This window comes from Papio anubis, chromosome 3 (assembly GCF_008728515.1).
Source record: "Papio anubis isolate 15944 chromosome 3, Panubis1.0, whole genome shotgun sequence".
Taxonomy (NCBI): domain Eukaryota; kingdom Metazoa; phylum Chordata; class Mammalia; order Primates; family Cercopithecidae; genus Papio; species Papio anubis.
Genome location: NC_044978.1, coordinates 76,279,439 through 76,298,547, shown reverse-complemented (window position 1 = coordinate 76,298,547; position 19,109 = coordinate 76,279,439). Strand labels below are relative to the sequence as shown.

At 40.7% G+C, this 19,109-nt stretch overlaps 1 protein-coding gene across 18 annotated transcripts in view; it reads left to right on the top strand.

Annotated features, from left to right (window-relative positions):
- ANK2 (ankyrin 2) overlaps positions 1–19,109 on the top strand; it is a 584,559-nt gene that overhangs the window by 9,998 nt on the left and 555,452 nt on the right. The gene's annotated exons all lie outside the window — the stretch shown is intronic.

The following is a 19,109-nucleotide window of genomic DNA, read 5'->3' as shown; positions in this document are numbered from 1 at the left end:
TATAAAAACCCTAGCAGAACACAGAAAGTACAATTCTAGACACAGGCTCTGGCAAAGATGTCATGACAAAGATTCCAAAAACAATTGCAATAAACCAAAAATTGACAAATGGGACCTAATTAAAGTAAATGACGTTTGCACAGCAAAGGAAACTATTAACAGAGTAAACAGACAACCTCCGGAATGGAGGTTTGCAAACTATGTATCCAGCAAAGGTCTATGTATCCAGCAAAGGTCGAATACCTGGAATCTATAAGGCACTTAAAGCAAAAAACAAACAACCCTATCAAAAAATGGGCAAAGGAGGCTGGGTGTGGTGGTTCACACCTGTAATTCCAGCTCTTTGGGAGGCAGAGGCGGATGGATCACTTGAGGCCAGGAGTTCAAGAACAGGCTGGCCAGTATGGTGAAACCCCATCTCTGCTAAAAGCAAAACAAAAATTAGCTGGGCGTGGTGACGCTTGCCTGTAATCCCAGGTATTTGTGGGGCTGAGGCACAAGAATCGCTTGAACTCAGGAGGCAGAGGTTTCAGTGAGCTGAGATCATGCCACTGCATTCTAGCCTGGGTGACAGAGTGGGACTCTGTCTCAAAAATATAAATAAATACATAAATAAATAAATACAGTGCAGTTTAAATCCAATGTTTGTTTGTTGGATTTATGTCTAGAGAATCTGTCCAATGCTGAGAGTAGAGTGTTTAAGTCCTGAACTATTACTGTATTAGAGTCTATTTCTCCCTTTATATCTGGGTGTTTCGGTGTTGGGTACACATACATTTACAATTATATTTATTATATCCTCAGGCCTGGTGCAGTGGCTCATGCCTATAATCCCAGCACTTTGGGAGGCCAAGGTAGAAGGATTGCTTTGAGACCAGGAGTTAGACTAGCCTGGGCAACATAGTATAAGCCCATCTCAAAAAAAAAAAAAAAAAAAAAAAAAAAGAAAAAGAAGGGGCAAAGGACATGGAGAGACACTTCTCAAAAGAGGACACACAGGCGGCCAACAGGCATATGAAAAAAAATTCTCAAAACTAATCATTAGAGATGTGTAAATCAAAACCACAATGAAATATCATCTCACACCAGTTAGAAGGGCTACTATGAAAAAGTCAAGGCTGGGTGTGGTGGCTCACACCTGTAATCCCAGCACTTTGGGAGGCCAAGGCAGATAGATCACAAGGTCAGGAGATTGAGACCATCCTGGCTAACACGGTGAAACCCCATCTCTACTAAAAATACAGAAACAAAATTAGCTGGGCGTGGTGGTGGGCGCCCCTAGTTCCTTCCAGCTACTCGGAAGGCTGAGGCGGGAGAATGGCGTGAACCCAGGAGGTGGAGCTTGCAGTGAGCAGAGATCGTGCCACCGCACTCCAGCCTGGGCCACAGAGTGAGACTTGGTCTCAAAAAAAAAAAAAGTAAAAAATAATAGATGCTGGTGAGGTTGCGGAGAAAAGTGAACACTTATACACACTGCTGGTGGGAATGTAAACTAGGTCAGCCACTATGGAAAGCAGTTTGAAGATTTCTCAAAGAACTTAAAAGAGAGCTACCCTTTGACACAGCATCTCATCACTGAGTATATAACCAAAGAAACATAAATTGTTCTACCATCAAGTCATATGCAAACATATGTTCATTGCAGCGCTGTTCACAATAGCAAAGACATGGAATCAACCTGAAAACCTATCAACAGTGGACTGGGTAAATAAAATGTGGTACATACACAACATGGAATACTACACAGTCATTAAAACGAATGAGATCATGTTCTTTGCAGCAATATAGATGGAGCTGGAGGCCATTATCCTAAGCAAATTAACACAGTAACAGGAAACCAAATACCAGATGTTCTCATTTGTAGGTGGAAGCTAAACGTGGAGTACAAATACACATGGACACAAAGAAGGGAACAGTAGACACTGGGGTCTACTTAAAGGTGGAGTGTGGGAGGAGAGTGAAGATTGATACTTTTCGGTTACTATGGTTATTACCTGGGTAACAAAATAATCTATACACCAAACCCCTGTAACATGCAATTTTTTTTTTTTTTGAGACAGTCTCATTATGTCACCCAGGCTGGAGCGCAGTGCCACAATCTCAGGCCACTGCAACCTCTGCTTCCCGTGTTCAAGCAATTCTCCTGTCTCAGCCTCTTGAGTAGCTAGGACTACAGGTGTGAGCCACCAACACCTGGCTAATTTTTGTATTTTTAGTAGAGACGGGGTTTCGCCATGTTGACCAGGCTGGTTTCTAAATCCTGGCCTCAAGTGATCCTCCTGCCTCGGCCTCCCAAAGTGCTGTGATTACAGGCATGAGCCACAGCACCTGGCCTATAAGACGCAATTTACTTACATACCAAACCTGCACATGTACCCCTAAAACTAAAATAAAAGTTGGAAGAAAAAAAATAGATTTTGCATCATTTTACAGTCACAAAATTATTTTATTTTGCCCTGGAAAGACTATTGTTTCTTCATATTGTATACTCTGTGCTTACTAAAACTTTGTTGATATGGATAAAAGCAGAGTCATTCAAACTGTAAAGTTGTTTGTAGAGTAGTACTGCAGAATTTCAAATACCTCATCCTGATATTGTATGATATTCAATTTCAGAATAAACTAAGTCCTGTAAGAACATTTGGCCCAGATGTTACTAAAAATAATTGTTGCTCTAAAATTTCACACAGAGAATAACATTCCATGGTCTTCTACTGTTATGCGCTATTGCTTCATTTTTCCATTTGGGATTGAAAAGGAGAAATTTAGAAAAATATTTTAAAATGATATATATTCTTGCTTTATAACCTCCAATATTCTGCTTCAGTTAAATCTAAATTGTTGTAAAGAGACAACTGTATACTTGTGTTTAACCACTCATCTGTTTAAAGTATTTAGAATTTAAGTTGGAAAGAGACAAGTCCGCCTAAAGACAGATAGCAGGTAGTGTATGTACTATATGTTAGGACATGGAGCTAGGATAGGTTGGAAGGACAGAAAGTGATCTGTAGCAGCTGGATGGGAAGACTAGCTTCATTTGGACATGGGACAGTGTGAAAGGTGGTCTTACTTTCAGTTTGAACCACAAGAGAAACAGAAAGAGGCTTGGTTGTTCTGATAGTGAAGGAAATTCCTTAGAAGTTTTACTGAAGAAAGCCTTGGAATACAGAATTATAAAAAGTTTTAAACAGAATAAGCCAAACATGAGGTAGTGGGTAAGGGGAGGAAATAATACGCTGAAATGCCAATCTTTAGACCACAGTAGCTCTAAAATCTAGAGCATTAGAATATTGGATTGGACAGACAGCTGGCTGGAGATGTCTGATTTTGGAACTGTCAGGGCAATTTTTGCAAGATAAATCTGATAGGTCAAAATTAGAGTAGTTTAAGCAGTGAATACTCTCATTTACACTTAATGATTAGTTTTGATGATATACGATGTGCCTAGGTGGCTGTATATTTTTTCCTTTAATTTATGAATGATTTATGTTTTAAAATACTTAATAGACTGTCCCAAATTCGAAAGGTACAAAAGGCTAAATAAGTCTGTCTTTATCCCTGGTGCTCCAGTTCTCCTCCTGAGAGACAACTGCTGTTTTTAATTCCATGTGTGTCTTCTGAGTATATTGTATAACTATATATATACGCATAGATATAACTTTTAAAACACAAATTGTAACATACTATATATACTATTCTGTGCCTTTTTTTCATTCAACATGTCTAGAAGATTATTCTCTGTCAGTATATACAAAGTTGCCTTACACTTTAAAGAAATGTTTCATTATGAAAAAGTTCAGACATACACAAAACTAGAACGTAAAATGGATCCCCAGGTATCCATTACCCAGTTCAACACATATATCAATATTTTGACATTCTTACTATGTATTAGATGATATTAAAAATTATTAACTTTGTCAGGTGAGATAGTGGCTTGGTGGTTATATTTAAAAAATGTTCTTAGAGAAGCATCTGGAAATATTTATGACTGAAATGATATGTTCTCTGACGTTTGAGATTTACTTTAAAATACACCAGAAGAAAAAAGTATGTGTGGAAGGAATAGCTTGAACCAAGATTGGCAAAATGTTGAAGTTAAGTGCATGCAGATTCATTATATCATTTTCTCCTCTATTGTGTATGTTAGAAAATTTCTATAATAAGAAATACATTTGCCAATCTGGTTCCATCTATAGCTCTCCCCTTTTTTGGAAGTATTTTAAAATGAATCCTAGATATTATGTAATTTCACCCATAAATACTTCTGTATGTATTTCTAATATTATAAGGACTTAAAAAAACACTACAAAGCCATTATCACATCTCAGAAAATTAACAGTAATCTTAGTATAATCCAATATCCAGTCAATTTTCCAATTGCTCTGATTTCCTCCAAAATGTCTTTTTGCCGTTGCATTATTTAAGAGTCAAATTAGGTTCACATATGGCGTGTCTTAGGTCTTTCTTGATCTTTAGTAATCAGACATTATAAAAAATTAGATTTTTAAAAAACAGACACTTATTTCATTGAGAAACTGGCTTATCTGTTCTGTAGAAGGCCCCACCTTGCGGATTGTTTTTTGTTTTTTGTTTTTTTTTGAGATGGAGTCTTGCTCAGTCACCAGGCTAGAGTGCAGTGGTGTTATTATCTCTGCTCACTGCAACCTCTGCCTCCTGGGTTCAAGTGATTCTCCTGCCTCAGCCTCCTGAACTACAGGCGCACACCACCACGCCCAGCTAATTTTTGTATTTTTTTTTTAGTAGAGATGGGGTTTCACCATGTTGACCAGGATGGTCTTGATCTCTTGACCTTGTGATCCACCTGCCTCAGCCTCCCAAAGTGCTGGGATTACAGGCGTGAGCCACCACGTGCAGCTCACCTTCTGGATTTGACTGGTTGTTTCCTTCAGGTGTGGTTCAACTTGTTCCTCTATCCCTTATATTTGAGTCTTGATTAGATTCACTTTCAGTATATTGCCAAGACTCCTTCATAGGGGGTGCTTGTTCTGCTCTTCCTACTGTATCATCTCAGGAGGCCCACCAGTCTCATGTTTCACTTTGAGTGGTACTAAGATTTAGGAGAGGATTTGGGTGGTGTCAGCCTCATCTGCCATCAACATTTCACTTGATGTTTTTGGCATGCAATGATTATTAATGACTGAGTCCATTATTTCATTAGGGATTACAAAACAATTTTTATTTTTATTTTATTTTAGTTTTTTTTTTGAGATGGAGTAGCACTCTCTTTCCCAGTCTGGCAATCTCGGTTCACTGCAAGCTCCGCCTCCCGGATTCATGCCATTCTCCTGACTCAGCCTCCCGAGTAGCTGGGACTACAGGTGCCCGCCACCACGCCTGGCTAATTTTTTGTATTTTTAGTAGAGACGGGGTTTCACTGTGTTGGCCAGGATGGTCTCGATCTCCTGACCTCGTGATCCACCCACCTCAGCCTCTCAAAGTGCTGGGATTACAGGCGTGAGCCACTGCGCCCGGCCACGATTTTTAAATTCTTGCATTCTGTTTATACTTATTACTTGGAATTGTTCTGCAAAGAAGTTTCCTTCATAACTATTTGATAAAGCAAAGTATACAGTTGGCTTATTCTTTTTAATAACCACATAGCACTTTATTGTACTATAATTTAATTGGTCATCTATTATTTAAAGTATTTACTCTTTTTGGTTTGTTTACATTTTTTCCAACTGTATTTTCTCATATACTTATGCATTTACAATGAATAGTAAACTATATAATTTTATAGTTACATTTTAATGGAAAAATAATTATCAGACTTTTTCTCTCTGTGTGTATGAATTTAGTATAAATATAAGAGGCCAAACCTGTATTTTAACCCTTGGTTGGTTACTTATTTATCACATGATGATGGGGAAATTATCCTTTCTTTTTTCTTTCCTTCAATTTATTCTTTGAAAGCCTCATTTTCTTAATTAATATACTGAGAATAATAACCAATTTCCAGAGTGTTTTAAGGATTAAATTAAAAAACTATCAAAATGCTTGTTAAAGTTCTTAGCATAGAGTAAGTGCTCATTAAAATGAACTTTCTGCTAAAATTTGAGGGATATGTGGAATAGCACATGCAAATTCTATTGGATAGGGCTTAGCAAATAGATGTTCAATAAATAGTGCCACTTTTCTCCATTTCTTAATTTTTCCCCAATCTGAGTAGTAGTGAAGATTACTTTTTTTCCCTAGGCTGTTTTCAGGAGTAATAAATAAATAAACCTTAGGTGCCCTGAGTTTTTTGCTGTGAAAGATCATTCTTCTGTTGGCCTTTATGGAGACTTATCTGGAATTGCTGGGTCACGGCTTTCTATCTGGGAGGCTGATATGGTTTGGCTTTGTGTCCCCACCCAAATCTCATCTCAAATTATAATCCCCACATGTTGAAGGAGGGACCAAATGGGAGGTAATTGGATCATGGGGGCAGTTTCCCCCATGCTGTTCTCATAATAGTGAGTGAGTTCTCATGAGAGCTGATGGTTTTAAAGTGTGACACTTCCTTGCTCTCTCCCTCCTGCCACCGTGTGAAGAAAGTGCCTTGCTTCCCCTTCTGCCATGATTGTAAGTTTCCTGAGGCTTCCCCAGCCATTCAGAACATCTTTTATTTATAAATTACCCAGTCTCAGGTAATCTTTATAGCAGTGTGAGAAAGGACTAATAAAGAGAATTGGTACCAAGGTAGTGGGGCACTGCTATAATGATAACCTGAAAATGTGGATGTAACTTTGGAACTGGGTAACAGACAGAGTTTGAAAGGGTTTGGAGGGCTCAGAAGAAGACAGGAAGATGAAGGAAAGTTTGGAACTTCCTAGAGACTTGTTGAATGGTTTTGACCAAAATGCTGATAGTGATATGGACAATGAAGTCCAGGCTGAGGTGGTCTCATATGGAGATAAGGAACTTACTGGGAACTGGAGTAAGGGTCACTCTTGCCATGCTTTAGCAAAGAGACTGGTGGCGTTTTGCCCCTGCACTAAAGATGTGTGAAACTTTGAACTTGAGAGAGATGATTTAGGGTATCTGGCAGAAGAAATTTCTAAGCAGCAAAGCATTCAAGAGGTGACCTGGTTTTTCCTGAAAGTGCACAATGATATGTGCTCACAAAGAGATGACTTGAAATTGGAACTTATGTTTAAAAGGGAAACAGAGCATAAAAGTTTGGAAAATTTGTTGCCTGACCATATGGTAGAAAAGAAAAACCCATTTTCTGGGGAGAAATTCAAGCCAGATGCATAAATTTGCATAAGTAACGAGGAGCCAAATGTTAATCACCAAGAAAATAGGGAAAATGTCTCCAAGGCATGTCAGAGACCTTCAAAGCAGCCCCTCCCATCACAGGTGCAGAGGCCTAGGAGGATAAAATGGTTTCAGGGGCCAGGTCCAAGGCTGCTCTGCTCTGTGCAGCCTTGGGACAGGGCACCCTGCATCCCAGCAGCTCCAGTTCCAGCTGTGGCTAAAAGGGGGCCCATGTACAGCTCAATCTGTTGCTTCAGAGGGTGTAAGACCCAAACCTTGGCAACTTCCATGTGGTGTTGGGCCTGTGGGTACATAGAGGCAAGAGTTGAGGTATGGGAACCTCTGCCTCGATTTCAGAGAATGTATGGAAATGCCTGGATGTCCACACAAAAGTCTGCTGCAGCTGCAGTGGTGGAGCCCTTATGGAGAACCTCTGCTGGGGCAATGCAGAAGGGAAATATGGGTTTGGAGACCCCACACAGAGTCCCCACTGGAGCACTGCCTAGTGAAGCTGTGAGAAGAGGGCCACCGTCCTCCAGACCCAAGAATGGTAGATCCACCAACAGCTTGCACTGTGTGCCTGGAAAAACACAGGCACTCAATGTCAGCCCATGAAAGCAGCCTCAGGGGCTGTACCCTGCAGAGCCACAGAAGTGGAGCTGCCCATGGCCTTGGAAGGCCACCCCTTACATCAGCATTCCCTGGATGTGAGACATGGAGTTAAAGGAGGTTATTTTGGAGCTTTAAGGTTTAATGACTGCCTGGCTGGGTTTTGGATTTGTGTGGGTCCTGTGGCCCCTTTCTTTTGACCAATTTATCCCATTTGGAATGGGAACATTTACCCAACGCCTGTACCTCATTGTATCTTGGAAGTAACTAACTTGATTTTGATTTTACAGGCTCATAGGCACAAGGGACTTGCCTTGTCTCAGATGAGACTTTGGACTTAGACTTTTGAGTGAATGCTGGGATGAGTTAAGACTTTGGGGGACTGGCCGGGCGCGGTGGCTCAAGCCTGTAATCCCAGCACTTTGGGAGGCCGAGACGGGCGGATCACGAGGTCAGGAGATCGAGACCATCCTGGCTAACACGGTGAAACCCCATCTCTACTAAAAAATACAAAAAAAAACTAGCCGGGCGAGGTGGCGGGCGCCTTTAGTCCCAGCTACTCGGGAGGCTGATGCAGAAGAATGGCGGGAACCCGGGAGGCGGAGCTTGCAGTGAGCTGAGATCCGGCCACAGCACTCCAGCCTGGGCGACAGAGCAAGACTCCGTCTCAAAAAAAAAAAAAAAAAAAAGACTTTGGGGGACTGTTGGGAAGGCATGATTGGTTTCAAAATGTGAAAATGACATGAGATTTGTGAGGAGCTAGGGGTGGAATGATATGGTTTGGCTCTGTCCCCACCAAAATCTCATCTTGAATTGTACTCCCTACATGTTGAGGGAGGGACATGGTAGGAGGTGGATCATGGGAGCAGTTTCCCCTATGCTGTTCTTATAATAGTGAACAAGTTCTCATGAGACCTGATGGTTTTAAAGTGCGGCACTTCCTCATTCTCTCTCTCCCTCCTGCCACTTTGTGAAGAAAGTGCCTGATTCCCCTTCCCCTTTTGCCACGATTGTACGTTTCCTGAGGCCTCCCCAGCCATGCAGAACTGTGAGTCAATTAAACCTCTTTTATTTATAAATTATCCAGCCTCTGTTAGTATCTTTACAGCAGTGCGAGAATGGACTAATACAGAGGCCCTGCTGCATACTGGGAAATGCCTGCTTTTCAGGCAGTCCCAATCTGGAAAGGCTCAGGTGGAATGCAGACAGCACTTCTTTAACTGAGTTGTGGAACTAGAGTGAATGTTCCTCTTCTTCTCTGTCTTGGCCTTCCTACCTCATCCTTGGTTTCCAGTTCATTTTTAGGATTAGAAAGTTTTTCTAACAGGCCGGGCGCAGCGGTTTATGCCTGTAATCCCAGCAGTTTGGGAGGCCAAGGTCGGTGGATCACCTGAGGTCAGGAGTTCAAGACCAGCCTTGCAACATGGTGAAGACCCGTCTCTACTAAAAATACAAAAAATTAGCTGGGCATGGTGGTTCATGCCTGTAATCCCAGCTACTCGGGAGGCTGAGGCAGGAAAATAGCTTGAACCCAGGAGGCAGAGGTTACCATGAGCCGAGATCATGCCACTGCACTCCAGCCTGGGTGACACTCCATGTCAAAGAAAAAAAAAAGAAAAAAGTTATCCTGATAAAACTCTAAATCTGTATTACTTCCAGTACTCTGTCTAAACCCACTGTGGGAATTAAAGCTAAACAGAATTATGAACAATTATTGTTTCCATGAAACACTACTTTAGAATGAATGGCACTTGCTTTACAGTTGATATGCCAAATTATCTTTTCTAGTAACTCATAAGAATTACTGTTTCTCCTGTGCCTTTGGTATTTCAGTTTTTCATAGATTCTTCATCTTTGTAACATCTTAGGCCTTAGCTTTAGTCTTCAACTTTCCCCTATGAAATAATGGCCAATTTTGCCGGGCGCGGTGGCTCAAGCCTGTAATCCCAGCACTTTGGGAGGCCGAGGCGGGCGGATCACGAGGTCAGGAGATCGAGACCATCCTGGCTAACATGGTGAAACCCCGTCTCTACTAAAAATACAAAAAACTAGCCGGGCGTGGTGGCGGGCGCCTGTAGTCCCAGCTACTCGGAGGCTGAGGCAGGAGAATGGCCTGAACCTGGGAGGCGGAGCTTGCAGTGAGCCGAGATCGCGCCACTGCACTCCAGCCTGGGTGACACAGCGCGAGACTCCGTCTCAAAAAAAAAAAAAAAAAAAAAAAAAAAGAAATAATGGCCAATTTTTCCTCTTTCCTCTATGGACTTCTGGCATCTTCTCTTCTGTTCATTTCTCCCCTCGTTTTGTAATCTTTCCATTCTCAGAAGCACCATCTGTCCGTGAAGACATTTTGCACCCCTTGTTTGGTGACACTTTGTCCATGTGATGGATAAAGCTAGCCTTTCTCAGCATTACCTCATTTCTTTTTCCTACGTTTCTAGGTAATAGCTGACACACACTGTTCTTTCATTCACAGGTCCCAGTTTTAAAATATACAGAAGGCAGAAAGGTTAAGTGATTTGAAAATAGGTGTTGAAGATAATATAGAGTCAGCACTGCAGACTGGAAAAGAACGATTGTCTCCCTGATGCTTAGGATCAGGCTTTTTGTTTTGTTTTGTTTTTCAATGAAATCTGCTGAAGGAGCATACACATATTTTAGTGACAGCCTGGAAAACAAGAGACATTTTTGGTCATTCTAGTGCATTCCTTCTGTCTATTTTGATGTAAGGTTATTATGAATATGTGCTGAGTCTTTAAAGAGTAGATGATGCCAAATATTTTGACAAATTTGAATGGTTTTCCTAAAGTATTAAGGTGTGGTTTGGATAAAATGAATGCTATTCTGTGTATTAATTCAGATTTGGAACATCAAAAACGGTCACAAAATGGCACTGCTTCTCAAATAAAAGGTGAAGTGTAAAGGAAAAACATCAAAGAACAAGGAAGCGGCTTATTTTTTCAATTGTTTTACAATTAATCCATGATAAGTCAGGTCAGATTTCAATGACCAGCTTTAAGGCAGTAATAATCCATGTCTGTTCTTTATCCTGGGTATAGAGATTTTTTGATTGAAGGATGACTTTAAAAAGAATTATAAGCAACAGTTGAAATTTTGCCTTGCACAATCTCTGTACCACATTTCTCCTTCATGGAAAAACCTCTTAAAAATGCCTATTTGTAATCTTTCTTGGCCAGGTTTGTACTCTTCTGTATGTTGGGCTATGGCCTATTGTTTCCATTCATTCGATAATAATTGTTGTGATTCATTCGATAATAATTTATTAAGCAGCTACTATATGCTAGGCCTTGTGCTATATGCTGGAGGTACGAAGATGAGTAACACATGGTCCTGGTCCCTGTCCTTCCTCTAACAGCAGGCTTTAGATCAAACATCTCTGCTTGAACAAACAGGCTTTCCCAGTGTGGTGTGTAGATCAACTGCATATTCAGCTACTGAATCCGAATCTTGGGATGGGCTTAGGAATCTGCATTTTTGTCTGATGACTCTTATGCACTGGCCTAGGACATGGTAGGAGTGAGGTGGTTAATAGGGAGATACAGTGATATGTGATACAGCTCATTCCTCAGAGAGAGCTTCCATTCAGCTTTAATATTTCTGGGAGTTTCCTCAGGAGGGGAACAATTTGCCTGGCTTGAAGGTTACTTTGGAGGTGGCAGGCTGAAGTGCTACTGTAAGTTCTGGAATGGTGCTAATTCTGTCCTCCAGAAAATCATTTCTGGATCAAGGGGCAGATTCTGGGTTAGGTTGGGAATGCTGGATGGGGGGATAAGGGCCAACGGCTTATATACCCAGAGGGTCCATAATGTAGCCCCTGGGGTGTCCAAAGAGGAAAAATATAGCTGACAGCTAATACCATTAGGATTCATTTAGGGAGGGAAAAATGCAAAGATAAAACAATAAGAGTTAACACATATACAATGTCTTATATGCCTCGGTGCTGTGCAAAGCACTTTACATAAATTAATTAATCCTAATAATAATCCTATGAGGTGGGTCTAGTACTATCATCCTCATTTTACAGATAAGGAAACAGAAGTTAAGTAATTTTCTCAAAGTCACACAGCATAAGCCAGGATTCCAGCCCAGGGAGTGTGATGCAGAAGGTAAGCTCATTCAGTTGCTTCTTAGAAGCATCATCATTTAAAATGCAGACAGTACAGTGCGGGTTTAAACTCACACCTTTCCTACTGTTATACTTGAGTATCCATATGTTTCAGCTTTTCACCAAAATAATACCCTCCCTTCCCCATAGGCTACACAAGGAACACTTCTGGAAGTCCTGAAAACTGCCCTCTTAAATGCTTTCAGGGCTGGTTTCTTCTGTTTTAGAGAAGAAATTACACCCTTCCTTTTGCTGTTACCTTGTAATCTAGATGCATATGAAAAGCCCCTTTACAGCAGAGCTGGTCCTTCAGTGCCTGAAGTGAAGACTGGATGCACTATTTTTAGAGACAAAGCCACAAGATCTTAGTCTTTAAACAAGTGTGGATACAAGAAAACTCACAGTGCATATTTAGAAGGCTGAACAACTTTTCAGTTTCTTTTTTAAAATTTTAATTGCAGATTGGGTGTCTGAAGACTTTCATGTTGTATGTTCAGTAAATATGGGTCATTAATAAAAAGTTGAAAAAATGCTAACAAGGGAAAATACATTTGAGGCGAGTCTGAGCTTCCAACAAGGAGAGTTATTTGACTTGAGTTCTTTTTCAGGAGCTATGTAACATTATTACATATTGAGCTGATGATAGACATCTGGCATGCAAACAGATCTGAAGGTGTATTGAATTAGAAGGAAACCTGTGGACTGTGAGATGGTTCTCTCTTATTTTGTAGAATGAAGAGTGAGAGGCTGCCATTTCTTGGAAATTATGCCCAAATGGCCTGACAAGTTGGGCTTTATCCTGGCTTCCTTGTTTGGAGAATTAAACCCACAAGACATTATCTTACTGACCGAATCATTCTTAGGTATAGGTTTGCTTCATAAACTCTTACTCTTTTTTTTTTTCTTTTTGAGACAGAGTCTCGCTCTGTCGTCCAGGTTGGAGTGCAGTGGCGCGATCTCGGCTCACTGCAAGCTCCGCTTCCCAGGTTCACACCATTGTCCTGCCTCAGCCTCCCGAGTAGCTGGGACTACAGGTGCTTGCCGCCACGCCCGGCTAATTTTTTTGTATTTTTTTTTTAGTAGAGACGGGGTTTCACTGTGTTAGCCAGGATGGTCTTGATCTCATGACCTCGTGATCCGCCTGCCTCGGCCTCCCAAAGTGCTGTGATTACAGGCGTGAGCTACTGCGCCCAACCCAAATTATTTTCGATGTTGACAAATATCTGGTGCTTCTCTTAAAATAACATTCCCACTGAAGAAAGCAATAGTTTAAACCTCTGAAAAATAGAGTAATGATTCGTAAGAGTTATTCCTTTACTTTAATCCAGTGGTCCCCAACCTTTTTGGCACAAGGGACGGGTTTCATGGAAGACAATTTTTCCATGGACTGGGGGGCGAAGAATGGCTTCGGGATGAAATTGTTCCACTTCAGATCATCAGGCATTAGTTAGAGATTTTTCATAAGAAGCCCGCAACTTAGATCCCTCGCATGTGCAGTTCACAATAGGGTTCGTGCTCCTATGAGAATCTAATGCCACCACTGATCTGACAGGAGGTAGAGCTCAGGCCTAAAGCTTGCTGGCCCACTGGCTGCTCACCTCCTGCTGTGCGACCCGGTTCCTATTGGGCCACGGACTCGGGATTGGGGACCCCTGCCTTAATCTATTAAGCAATTATATTAGTTTCTTGTTGCTGCTGTAACAAAGCTCTATTTAAGACAACACACATTTATTATCTTACAATCTAGAGATCAGAAATCCCAAATGAGTTTCACTAGGCTGAACGCGAGGTGCCAGCAGGGCTGTGGGCTCTCTGAAAGCTCTAGGGAGAATCTGTTTTCTTGCCTTTTCCTCTAGTTGCCTGGGGACAACCATCTTCAAAGCACACCACTCCAATCTCTGGTTCTGTTGTCACATCACCTTCTCCCTCTCTGACTCTCTTGCCTTTCTCATATAAGGAGCCTTGTATTACATTGGGTCCACCTGGATAATCCAGGATAACCTCCCCATCTCAAGATCCTTAATTTAATCACACATGCAAAGTCCTGTTTGCCATATAAAATGACATTGAAGGGTTCCAGGGATTAGGAGATGGACATGTTTGAGGAGTTGGTGTTATTTTGCCTTCATGGAGATGTACAACTCAGATTTGCTAAAAGATTTTGTGTACTAGAAATTTATATTAGGCCGGGCGCGGTGGCTCAAGCCTGTAATCCCAGCACTTTGGGAGGCCGAGACGGGCGGATCATGAGGTCAGGATTTCGAGACCATCCTGGCTAACCCGGTGAAACCCCGTCTCTACTAAAAAAATACAAAAAACTAGCCAGGTGAGGTGGCGGGCGCCTGTAGTCCCAGCTACTTGGGAGGCTGAGGCAGGAGAATGGCGTAAACCCAGGAGGCGGAGCTTGCAGTGAGCTGAGATCCGGCCACTGCACTCCAGCCTGGGCGACAGAGCGAGACGCCGTCTCAAAAAAAAAAAAAAAAAAGAAATTTATATTAAATTAGCACTTCTCCCTCAACTCTCTTTCTGTTTTCATCCCAATTACCCAGAGCTCCATTAAGAGCTCACATTTGATTTATCTGAGAACTCCCAACATCGGTATGAAGAGGCTGTGAGAACATTTTCCAGACTGAAACTCCAGTGGCCCAGCAATGTTAGGAGGTGTTCTATGTTAAAAAGTGTTCTGATGTAGATAAGATTAAAAAACATTGCATGTGCCATTCCACCCACCTTCATCTTTAATACACATTAGCATATGGGAAAGGTACTGAGAATTCTTTTTATTGTCTGTGATTCCCAAGTGTGTTTTAAAATGAATTTTTTTTCTTTTTCTCTCTTTTTTAGAATGCTTATGGATTACCTCAAGGAATACCAATGTATTATGTTTGAGAAATGTTGCCCTTAATGTGTTATAGTTTTTCATTCTAAAACTTAACTAGGTTACCGTGAAAAAATAAATACAAAAAGCATATTGGAGCTGATTCTAAATATCTTCTAAATGACAGCTCTCCTATTTAATCTTCCTTCTACCTATGGAGAACTTAGGTTTTTTTGGACTTTAAAACAATTGACTTTCAAAACCTAATTCTATGAAAACTTTGGTTCTATAAATAAATATTTAGAATAATATTATATGCATACAACAATTTTGTGCTACACAACACAAAATTGTTCTGAAAAAGTAAGATAATCTTTTGAATGTTTTTCAAGATATGTGGAAAAATTTACTATTATGAATAGTATGTCAGAATCACAGGACTGGAATATATCTTAAAAAGTTGTATTCACCATTTCCCTATTTTGAGAAGGTAAAGTGGTCTACAATAGTACTTAATAACTTATATGATTCACCTGACAGCTCCTGACAATGGTGTGAAGAGGGCCTTAGCCTTCTCCCCTGGGTTCATGATTGGACAACCCTTAGCATAGGTTGGCAATGCAATCTTTGCCAGATAAGATTTTCTTTGCACCTTCCTTGTCCGTTTCTACGACAACGATTATATTTTATCATACATTGTTACTGACATGTTATGGCTTATCTGCCCAAAGTAAAGCTCTTGAAGGCAAGGGCCATAACTGTACGCCTCATGAGGCCTGGCTTTTCCCTTAGCAGGAACTGTGCCAATGTTTGCGAATGAGTGACTTAGGATGGAAATTTTAGCAATATCAGGTGTGTCTTCAGTCATCTATCATTTGATCCATCCATGTACACTTTTTTCTACTTAAAATTTAAGAAACTCACAAAAATGTATTTAGAACAAGGAGAAAGCTAAATCAAAATAGGTAAAATACCTAAGGCAAAGGAAAGACAAAGTTTGGAAAGTAAAATGGATTTAGGAGTGAGCCTAGTTCTTAAAAATATCTGTCATAAAATTTTATGCATCTTTAGGGGGAGGACATTGTTTGGTGTTAAGCTTACTAGGAGCCAGTGAAGAAAGCAATAGGTTATTTGGTTTTTAGTATCCATAAAATTATGATGTCAGTTGCTCACATGAATCATAGCTATTCCTGGAACCAGGATCAATGAGAAATTCCTCTCATGGGCTATCAGAAGGAGTTTGCTGTCTAATATAAGGAATAACATAATAACGTATTCAAGTCATCTTTACACCAAGCACAGCAATATATTTCAGAGAGAAATTTCTTATATCAGCCTTGGTTTATATGATAGTATCCCCACTGTGATAACGTAACTTAAACAAGAAGTACAGCTGTAGAAAGGAGTAGACGTTGGTTCATAAAAATCCTTCTATGCTAACAAAATTGCAAAACACTTATCAAACATTTTTATTTTGGTAAAATCTGAACTTAAAATATAAGTATAAAATTTCACTAGCAAGTAAAAGAATGTGGAGTAACGCAACATATATTGCCTAATTATTAGAATAAATAAATTGTAATCAACTACTATAATCCATTTTCTGAGGCTGGGGCTCAAATATTGATGAACATTATGTACTTCGGTGTTTTTTTGCCTTTTCCCTGCATATATAACTTCAGGATGCAGCAAATAGAACTAGTTTTTATTTTATTTATTTATTTATTTTTTTTTGAGACGGAGTCTCGCGCTGTCGCCCAGGCTGGAGTGCAGTGGCCGGATCTCAGCTCACTGCAAGCTCCGCCTCCCGGGTTCACGCCATTCTCCGGCCTCAGCCTCCCGAGTAGCTGGGACTACAGGCGCTGCCACCTCGCCCGGCTATTTTTTGTATTTCTTAGTAGAGACGGGGTTTCACCGTGTTAGCCAGGATGGTCTCGATCTCCTGACCTCGTGATCCGCCCATCTCGGCCTCCCAAAGTGCTGGGATTACAGGCTTGAGCCACCGCGCCCGGCCGAGAACTAGTTTTTAAACAACAGGGACGAAGCTAGTTAAATATAGAATAGATTTCTTCCTTAGGTTGCAATTTAAGCTTCTTAGTAGAAGGAAACTGACTCTAGTGAGATTTCATAGACACCAATTATCCCAGAAAATGATGACCTAAGAGGAAGGTGTGAGAATAGTAACCAATTAATGAAGGGCAGGTACCTGGAGCCCTCTCCTGGGGATGGGAATGTTGAATGGAAGTGTTCTAACTGCAGGGATGTGATAGATGGAAATTGTGTGTCTTCTGGGAAATTAACTGCCATTCACTTCCCTTCCTTTGTGTCTGTGTGGGTTTAATATTGCCATCATGTAATAGAGGCACCACCAATGTTAGTTTGAAAATGCCTGTCAACGTACAAATATTTACTAAAAAAGAGTTTACAGAAATATAGATTCTCAAGTTATTTTTAAATGTTGGTGATTTTCTTGGGATGTTGTCTTGATTTTGAGTTACCATGGCTTTACTTTACCCCACACTTAGGAATTTGGGCAAACCTGTATATGTTTTTCTCCATTTCTTCTTACTTCTTGAAACAGTGGTCTTTCCTAACTGAATCTGCTTCTTTCCTTCCTATTAAATTTTTTTCTTTCTTTTCTTTTCTTTCTTTCTTTCTTTTTTTTTTTTTTGAGATAGGATCTCACTTTATCTCCCAAGCTGGAGCACAGTGGCACAATTATGGCTCACTGTAGCCTCTCTGGCTCAAGGTATCCTCCCACCTCAGCCTCGTAAGTAGCTGGGACTACAAGCGTCCCACCACACCTAGTTAAGTACTTTCGATATTTTTTGTAGAGACAGGGTTTTGCCACATTGCCCAGGCTGACCTCCAACTCTGGGCTCAATCAATCTGCCCTCCTTAGCCTCCCAAAGTGCTAGGATTACAGGCATGAGCCTCTGCACCCAATCCTATTAACTTTTAATAGGCCATTCATCCACCCTACTACTTCACTGACATTGTTCTGGCAAAGTCACGAAATTCATCAGCTTCTTTTTAATCTACATCTTAGTTTTCTTCTGCCCCATTTTATATTTCTAAATGGATCTTCCCTTTTGAAGCACTCCTCTCCTCTCTCTTGATCTCTTCCTGTCTCTGTGGTTCTCCTTTCTTTTCAGTCTCATCAAAGGGCCTCTGCTCACCTTTTAGACATTGGTTGTTTATTATTGTGCTCCTTTAAGTTTCCTTTCTTCTTTTCCTGGATAATCTCATTCATCCTCATGTTTCAGTATATGTTGATGATCACTGCATTAGTCAGAGTGAGGCTAAGCTGCTGTAACAAAGACGTAGGTAGGTCATTTTGCCCATGAGGTCATCAAAGAACTCAGTTTTCATCTCTCTTGTTGCTCCACCATCCCCTAATGTGTTATCCTTATCTACAAAATCCAGAGTAGTTCAACAGCACCATGTCTGTGTTCTAATATCCAGGAAACGAAGGTCAAGACTTCCCTCCTGAGGAAGTGGTAAAGAACTTGTATACAACCGTTGTACTGAAATTACATCGATGAGGATATAGTTGCATGGCCATATGTAGCTTCAAGAGAGGCTGGGCAATCAGTAGTCACATACTCTGTAAAAACTGTGAGTATAATAACTTCAAGGAAGAAGAGGAGAAGGGATACAGGGACAAAATTATGGTCTCTGCTCAAATACCTTCAGCCTACACTCTCTGATACTCCAGGTCTACAGATCCCGCTGCTTTGTGATGTCTTCTGTGTGTCCTGCAGACACTGCAAACTCAGCATGTCAAAACAAAACAAAAACTCAACTAGTCGTTTTCTTCTAAGTTTGCTGCTCCTACCACTTTTCTCTCTCTCAATGGTATCATTACTCGGTTGTTCAAACTAGAAATCTCAATCGTTCTTGATTCTTCTTTATATCTTACTCCCCACAGCAAATTTGTCACCAAGTTCTCTTTAATGCTTGAATCCATCTTGCTACCACAGTCTATGTCTATCGAGACCCTAAAAAAACTCTATGTTGTATTATTTCAGAAGCCTCCTAACTGATCTTCAGTCCAAAAATTGTTTCCTTAGGTGATCTGTCCTCTGCACAACTACCATGTTTGTCTTTCTAAAGTCATATGGGATGACCTCATTTTAAAATATCTCTCATGACCTTCCATTTGCCACTGTGTATCTTCTTTAAGTATCATTTTTAGAAATTGACCCCCTTTTCCCCCTTAAAATAAAGCCTATCCAAACCTCTCCAATATATACAAAAATAAATAAATGCAGAACTTCTCGTATGGCATTGTCC